General features: G+C 44.5%; 1 long non-coding RNA gene across 1 annotated transcript; it reads right to left on the reverse strand.

The window, feature by feature from the left end:
* Window positions 1–1,373: 1,373 nt before the first annotated feature.
* Window positions 1,374–4,395, reverse strand: LOC114678657 (uncharacterized). The gene is made up of 2 exons (XR_003730111.2): window positions 4,200–4,395; window positions 1,374–3,599 (listed from the first exon to the last, which is right to left on the reverse strand). It is a non-coding gene; the product is annotated as an uncharacterized LOC114678657 (long non-coding RNA).
* Between the last annotated feature and the right edge of the window lie 4,701 nt (window positions 4,396–9,096).

Consider the following 9,096-nt stretch of genomic DNA (forward strand, 5'->3'; position numbering starts at 1 on the left):
AAGACTAATGTACATGTCACAGTGCTTCCCTGGATTACATGTATCTGTTAGGGTGCTTTCAGTTACAAGAACAGAAAACACAGCTAAATGTACCTGAAACCATAGAACTGGTACTAGCTCACAAAAGACTACAGGTGGAACAGTTTTAGGGTTAATCAGCGACTGGACCCACCTCTATGCAATTAAGGGCCTGGAATCTTTCCTTCTTTCTCAGTGCAGTGACTTTTGTCTTCAGGATGATTGCCGTACGGTCCCAGGATGTCTGTGATAGCTCCAAGGACTTTCTCCTTATACAATAACACACGGGGTAGGAAAAGGAGAAGTTTCTCTAATGTGTTCTTTTAAAAAAAAAAAAAAAAAATCCTTTCACAGAAGACCACCACTCAGCCATTTTCCTTATATCTAGTTGACCAGGATCAGGAAACGTATCACATGCCCCTGCTTAGCCAATTACTAACAAGGGGAAACAGACCAGCCAGAATGGTTTGGACCAATCAAAATTCACCCCAGGAGTGAGGTGGGGCTTCTTCCCTGAGTATGCGGGAGAATGACTAGAAAAACAATTACCAAAAATGACATCTCTGAGGGTAGGGACCAAATCTAATGTTGCATTTTTGCTTAACAGAGGGCTGAGTGTTTAACAGATGCTCACTAGACGATAATTGACATGGCCATTCAGATCCTTACAAAAGCAACAGTCTGGTCTAATAAAAGACTTTAAAAGCACAGGTATATCCCTGATTACTAATCGCAGACAACAAATGTCTGGTAAGTCCCCCCTACATCCCTTGGTAGAAAAGCATGTCTCCTGGCCTCTCGGAAGGAGTTATTGGTCTAAGGAAGGATGGTATTTCCAATTTATGAAAATCTGTAGTTATTCAGTAATTTGGCAAATATTATTGAACAATTATATGTGCTAGATTTGGGGACACATTGTTGAACTTGATGCATAAGGTCTCCATCCTCAGGAGCTTAAGGGGGTGAAAAAGAGACATTAAACAAATAAACACTATATTTATGGGCAATTCAGGAGAAGACTTATAAGTGCTAATGAGGGCCAGGATCCAGGAAAGGTCTAGGAATCAGAAAAGGTTTTACTGAGGAGGGGCTATTTAATGTAACAGCTGAAAAGGAAGTTCCCTTCATTTAATTGGAAAAAGTTCCACTGGAAGGTTAGATTTAAGGAAATCTTTGCATGCAGGTGTGGATTTAAATGTTAATGCAGACAGAAGGAATGACTTATTTAAAACATTCAGCAATGAATTAAGGATAAGGAAGAAAAAAATAACCAGAGGTGACATGTATTGCAGTAGTGTTTGTCAGAAGACTTGAAGCTTTAATTATGAAACAGAAAATCAAGTTTGAATACCTCCTTAGTTGAGAAAATTTAATAAACATCTCCATTCTCATACTTCAACACTTCATATCACTGGCTAGTTACAAGGCTTAAAATAGAAAGGGCCAGTTGCTTTACAATTCAGTTCTGTACAATAACTTTTCCCCCACAAGCATCTCAAAAGCCTTTTCTGTCACAGCTGATTACATGGAAAGCCTTTATGACTACATATTTTATGATGTAGTTGCAAAATAATTATTTACTTATAAAATAAATATTCAGCCATTAATCTAGTGTTTTCAAAATAAGAATTTACCTTTTATCTAAGACTTTGTATGAGATACCTGGCAACCCTCAGAAAAACAGGTCTCTCTCATTACGTTAACTGGATACATTTCAGCAGTGTGTTTGTGTGTGCTTGTCTTGCTGGAGAGGGGCCCTAAATCAAGTATGGCAGGTCCTCAAATACCATCATTTGATTCAACATCTTTTCAAAATAACATTGATGAGAAAGCCCAGGTGCGGTGGCTCATGCCTGTAATCCTAGCACTTTGGGAGGCCGTGGTGGGGGGGCATTGCTTGAGGCCGGGAGTTTGAGACCAGCCTGACCAACATGGTGAAACCCTGTTTCTAGTAAAAATACAAAAATTAGCTAGACGCGCACCTGTAATCCAGCTACTGGGGAGGCCGAGGCAAGAGAATTGCTTGAGCCCACGAGGTGGAGGTTGCAGTGAGCTGAGATCATGCCACTGCACTCCAGCCTGGGCGACAGAGTAAGACTCTGTCTCAAAAAAACACTGATGAGAAAAAAGCATCGCTTCCCCACCAGGGCCACTGTCTGTGTGAGTTTGCACAGTCTTCCAATGTCTATATGGGTCTTCTCCAGGTACTCAGTTTTCTCCCATATCCCAAAGATGTGCACGTTAGGTAAGTTGGTGTGTCTACAATATCCCAGTGTTAGCGTGGCTGTGTGTGTGAGTGCACCCTGCGATGGGATGGCATCCCATCCAGGGTCCAGGGAGGGTTCCCAACTGCTGCCCTCAACAACCAAGAGGGGGTCTGGCCATCCTCAATCCTGAACTGAAATAATCAGGTAAATAATTCTTACTTGTTTTTATTAATCTTTCTTAAGTGTGTCTATAGCTCACATTTATTTCAATATTTAATATTAGAAGGGCGTTGAGTCTTTATTTAGAATTTTGGTAATGTTTTTGTGACCAGAAATATGCGGTAATAATTTGCTTGTTTATATCATTTAGCCTATGGTAAATAGTTTTGTTATACTCCGTTTCACTTAAAGTTTCAGTTTCCAAAAGCTATCAACCACGTTAAGACTTAACTGTACTATAATGTGTGTTTTTTCTCCATTGATTCCTACTAGAGTAATACAATTGTCAACTTAAGGGAACAAATAAATTCTAGAAGTGAAGGCTTTCTACACAGTTGTTGCAGGAATACCAACCACAGGCTCTTGAGACGAATGGTTTAACAACTCACCATCGGCCAAACAAGGTCTCTCTCACCCCTGCTGTATTCGCACATGCTGTTCCATTAGCCCCAAACCCTTCCCCTCACACCACTGTTGCTCATGCTTTCAATGGGACCAAAGACTCAGCTGACCACCATAGAGTGCGCGAAGTCACTTGTTAAATACAGGTTCCCTGCCCTACCTTCGGAGATTCTATTATAACTTGGTACGGGAGTGGGGGCACAGAATATGAATTTGTGTCCCCTCCTTAAGTTCCTTCCAAAGCATGAGCAAATTGAGAACCAATGCTAACACCCTCTCCAAATACCACTTTCTCTGGAAATCTCACCCCATCCTCTCAGCTTCCTGTCTGTTCTCCTAAACATCATCTACTAGTAACCTGACTTTGGCACTCAGCACACCCAACCATGTGCTTCCCTGCCTCTCCTCCTCCTCTGCCCCATGAACCCCTCCAAAGCAGATCCATCCGATTCCTCTTCCAATTCCTAGCACAAGGCTCAGAATCTTTGAACCTTTCATACATGGTTGTGGAATGAATCAATAAACAAACAACTCAAGAAGAACACGTTCACTATTTCTTGAAGACAAACAGGTTTAGCTGGGGGCGGGTCCTTTGGTACTCAGGTGTGTCTGCTGGAACCCTCTAGTGTTGCTCCTTTCGGGTGGGCTTTGTCTCCAGGAGCAGATCACCTCCCTGCAGCGCCACCGGGACGGCCCTTCTTCTGTGAGCTCTGACTTCAGGCTCAACTCCAGGAGGCTTTCGCTTTCCTTTGACTAGGAGTGGAGTTAAAACAGTATTAAACTTTAACAACAGACGTTTAACTGCACAAATTGCAGCCTTGAGAGTCCAGGTTCTCAAAGGCATCACATTTGAATGAAAGAGAAACATGTGTGATTTGGGGGAGAATTCTGAGTGCATTTTAATAGGGTTCTACCAATTAATTTATCTCCTGGCTTCCACAAACACCACAATAAACTTGTCATTTTCTGAGAATTAACTCTTCGATTAGACGTGTCTGGACAATTGCATATTCACAATCTTCTGAACTCGTCGCCATAATTGGAGGGCAAAGTGGACGAATGCAGAAAAAAGAAATAAAACAGGGGCCGGCAGCGTGGGGGTGCGCTTCTGCGGCAGCGCTACAGCCGCGCTGCTGTGAGGGGGCTGAATACAGGGGAGGCAACGCTGCCTTTTCCAAAACACCGAGAACGCAACCGGAGGACGCAGCCGCTCAGGAATGCCTGCGTCGTGATGCTTATTGACCATCGCCGAGCTTAAGTCTCGCTGCCTACGCGTTCACAATATAAACAGGAAGGATTAGGGTGACCCCGCGTCCCCAGAGACTGAAGCAGTCCGGGGAAAGCTCTGGTTACCTTGCATCCTGAGCAGCCTGCCCCTTGATGACAAACGTCCCAGATTCGGGCATTCTTTTGTGGTTCATGGGAAAGCGCGGCTAATCCGTGCGAGCCCGCGCGCGCACGTCTCGGCTGCATTCAGCTCGCTCGCACAATGCGCTGGCGGAGCTCCCCGGCCACAGAGGCCCGCGGGACGCCGGCTGCCCCCACCCCCGGCCCCGACCTCGCCGCTGGGCTTGGCGTCACCTCCGCGTGCGTGCGCGCCTCGAGGTTCTCGGTGCAGAAGCGGGTGGGTGTGGGCGTTTGGGGAGGGTGAGAAGGAAAAGCGCTGGCTGCATGGAGAAAGGGAAAAGCAAGACGGATCAGGTTGGTGTTTTTCTTCCAACCTGTTCTTGCTCGCTTCTCGGCTCTACCCAGGCTGTCTCCCACTTTTTAAGCCCTCCCTTCTCCGCCCCTCTCTCCTTTTCCATCCTCTTCGCACTTTTCAATGCACCAGGTTTTAACAGCCTTGCAGGGAGTGGCTGAATTGTAACGACTCTGTGAAGTAGGCACATTTTGCAGATGAGGAAACTGAGGCACACACGATCCCGGGGGACACTGGGTGTGGAACCAGGCCTCCAGAGCGCGCTGTCTCCACCACTAAGCTACAAGTTGCTGATGTCACTAGCAAGGACTTCCCTGTAACCTGCGCTGTCACCCTGTCATAAACACATCTATGTTTCCATCTCAACGGCCTCATTTAGAGAGAGCAACGAGTTCACACGCCAGTCACATGGAGAAGACGTGGAAGAGACAGTTTAGTTTATCAAAGCGTTTTCCACCAGCAAAGGCTGTCCCAGGTGGACATTCTCTTGCTTCAGTAAAGGCGCAGGTTCAATGAGCGCTCCCACCTCCACCGGCTCCTCTTTCCCCTCAAGGAACTGAGGAAGAATCTTTACCTCTGAGAAGGCGGTTGAAAAACCAAGCTGTGACAAACATGGATGAAACACGGCAAACATGGATGAAAGCTGTGACAAACATGGATGACAAATGATCTCCTTGGTATTCTGGAAAATACCGGAAATAATATGCTACATACCTGGGAATAATGTATTAATTCCAAAACAACAAGGCAGGAAACAAAATCTGGAAAGTTCAGGAAGATTTGTTAAGATTTTGGAGCATGAGTCAGAAAACTGTGTTGAATGTGTTGGAGCAGGGGGAGGGGGACGTTTCAACTTCATTACAGATTAAAGAAATGAAACAGCCAAGAGATATCAGATTTCACCTATGAAGCAGGGAGTGGAGGTAAGATCTAATGATGTAAAATATTGCTGGTGGGAATGCACTTAAGAGATGATTTGGAAATACTTATCAAACGCCTCAAAATATGTGTATTTTTGACCCATTAGTTCTATTTATGGAGTTTTATCCTAAGATCATAATTTACAATATGCCAGATAACTTGGATAGAAGAAGAGTCAATGTGCTGTTCTTAATTCCAAAAGAATGGAAACAGATCCACATGCCCGTCAATAGGGAACTGTTCAGAATGTTGCAGTAATCCGCACAAACGAAAACTGTTGGCGATATATTGGTAACAGAAAGAAAGCAAATTTGCATATCACAGTAGTTTTTTGAAAAAAAAAGTACAAGGAAATATGTCTGGAAGAGCATGTAAAATGTTAACTGTGCTTAAAGGCTGTGAATGAGTTTTATGTTCTGTGTTTCCGTATTTTCCAATGTATCATCAATGAGTACCTATTATATGAGTAATAAAGAAAATTGAAATACTGATTTTTGAGGAAAAAACAAATTTCTCTTTCTCCTTAGTAATTGATGAGAGCAGCCTCTGACTCAAAGGCAGGACAGTCCTCCAAGGAGGTGAGAATACTCATCCGGCGACATGACTTTCATCATGGAATGTGAATCTTGCCACATGGGTGTCAGGTACCCATGCAAAAGCATGTCCTTCAGTCAACAACAGAGAGTCCACGGGTCTTAGGTTCACACCGGGGAATTTAACTGAAAAGTGTTGTTATGCAGTGCTTGGCCAATGCCTATCCGAGAGAAGGGATATTCACAGAAGACAGTCCACGCGGTTTGCTGGCCACTTGCTCCTGCAGGTGTGCTTAGCATACTTTAACCGCACAGCGGTGAGATCATTAGCTCTGCGCAAACCTCATTCAACGAGCACTCCACAGAAATGCCTTTCCTGAGTTATGCTTTCATGTTTTACCCTTGACTTCCTTCTGGGTTTGAAATGAAGAGATCATATGAAAAATACCGTTTCTATAAATCGCTTGCTGCAGAGGTTTTGAATGTTGTACACTGTCTCTGTGTGTTGACCCTCCTGATGAAATCCCCCCAGAGCTGTGATGTTTAAACTGAGCTCCTGGAAACTGCTGAGGGGGCTGAGGGACCAAGCTCCTTTTCCATCGGAGGACTCTACTTTTACTTGTTCTATCACAGATGCCAAATACATGACAACCACAGAGCTGCTTAGGAAAGACAATCTGATACCACCTTGATCAGAGCTAGTTTGGGATGCTTTAAAAGAGGGAAAAGAAATTCAACACAGATTTAAGTCTCTGCTTCCGGAGGTATGACCTCACAATTGGAAGATTCTAAATGTCACTGGAACAAGCCAGAGATCAGTTTTTTAAAAGAAACAATAAAATGGCCAAGCACGGTGGCTCACGCCTTTTAATCCCAGCACTTCGGGAGGCCAAGGCCAGGAGATCAAGACCATCCTGGCTAACACAGTGAAACCCTATCTCTAATAAAAATACAAAAAATTAGCCGGGTGTGGTGGCGGGCGCCTGTAGTCCTAGCTACTGGGGAGGCCGAGGCAGGAGAATGGCATGAACCCAGGAGGCAGAGCTTGCAGTGAGCTGAGATCGCACCACTGCACTCCAACCTGGGCGACAGAGCAAGAGACTCCCTTTCAAAAAAAAAAAAAAAGAAAGAAAGAAACAATAAAATAAGGTAGGCACGCTGGCACACACCTGTAATCCCAGCACTTTGGGTGGCCAATGCTGTAGGATTACTTGAGCCCAGGAGTTTGAGACCAGCCCAGGCAACATAGTAAGACCTTAGTCTCTTTAAAAAAATAAAAAGGAATTAAAAAATGATATCGTGAAAATCACAAATATATACTGTATTTGTCTCTCAGGACTATAGTAACAAAGTACCTCAAACTGGGTGGGTTAAAACAACAGAAATATATTGTCTCAAGATTCTGGAGGCTAGAAATCTGATGGTGTTCACAGCACCATGCTCCCGACACCGATAGGGGAGAATCTTTCTTTATATCTTTTAACTTCTGGTGTTGGTTGGCAGTCCTGGGCATTCCATGGTTGGTGGATACATCATTTCAGTCTCCAGCTTTGTCACCACATGCCTATCTTTTCCTCATGTGTTTCTCTGCTTTTCTTGTAAGGACACCAGCCATATTGGAGTGAGGGTCCATCCTGTTCTAGCACGACCTCACCTTAAGTAATTACAACCACAACAGCCCTATTTCAAGTAAGGTCACATTTTGATGGGCTAGGGATTAAGACTTCCACATGTCTGTTAAGGGGACACAATTCAACTCATAACATTTTCCTATAGCACTAACGTTTTAAAAACCAACTGTCTGGTCTTGTGTAAATGATATTTGTATCTTGAAATAAAATTCCAATGACTACATCATACATAGATTAAAAACCTGTATCCCAATGGCCGGGTGCGGTGGCTCACACCTGTAATCCCAGCACTTGGGGAGGCCGAGGCAGGCGAATCACTTGAGGTCAGGAGTTGGAGACCAGCCTGACCAACATGGAGAAACCCTGTCTCTACTGAAAATACAAAATTAGCTGGGCATGGTGACACGTGCCTGTAATCCCAGCTACTCCAGAGGCTGAGGCAGGAGAATGGCTTGAACCCGAGAGGCAGAGGTTGCGGTGAGCCGAGATTGCACCTCTGCACTCCAGCCTGGGCAACAAGAGCAAAACTCTGTCTCAAAAAAAAGAAAAATTAAAATTAAAAAATCCATGTTTAGTTTCTTCATATCTAACCTGAACAGGGATGGACTCGAATAGAAAAAAAGACAAAATAGAGTGTGCTTCCAATGAAGGCATTAAAACAAACTCCAAAGCCATAATTATGAACAGAGGGGAGCCACTGTGGGACTGCGGGCCTCAGTATTTGGGGTCCGGGAGTGCATGGTCTGTCTGTGCAGTGGCTCACTGGTCACATCATCCACTGTGGGCTCATCATCCACTACCACAAGCCTGCTCTTCCGCCATTCTCCTTCACTGTGGGCACATCATCCACCGCCACAAGCCTGCTCTTCCGCCATTCTCCTTCACTGTGGGCTCGTCACCCACCGCCACAAGCCTGCTCTTCCGCCATTCTCCTTGACTGAAAACGGCACCACCATCTAGTAGGTTATTCAGACAAACCAGTCTTGACTCCTTCCTATCCATCTCTTCTACCAAATTAATCTCCAAGACTTACCAGTTCTCCCTCGTATCTTTTGAATCGATGTGCTATTAAAAATAAAGATTGGCATTTAGTACACACTTCCCTCATCTCAGGCACAGTTCAAGTGCTTGATGTGTATCAACTGTTTTAATTCTTAGTACAACTCTATGTAGTAGGCACAAAGACGATGTTGACTCTAAAGATGAGGACGTGGAGGCACATAGAGGAATGTTAAATAACATTCTCAAGGTCATAAAGTAAAAAAAGACAAAGCCTGGATTCAAACCACAGATGACTGCCTTCTGAACCCATCCTGTTCTTAATGACAGTCATGTACAGCCCAGAAAGCTTGTTACTCTTCCCTAAAAGTTGGTATTCCCCATCAGAGCTGAGCATTTTATACCTCCCACCTCTTTACCCCTTTCCTCCCTCCCTACCCTCAGCTGATGACCTTGCCTTCCGAAAG

This window comes from Macaca mulatta, chromosome 1 (genome assembly GCF_049350105.2).
Source record: "Macaca mulatta isolate MMU2019108-1 chromosome 1, T2T-MMU8v2.0, whole genome shotgun sequence".
In the NCBI taxonomy this organism is placed as follows: domain Eukaryota; kingdom Metazoa; phylum Chordata; class Mammalia; order Primates; family Cercopithecidae; genus Macaca; species Macaca mulatta.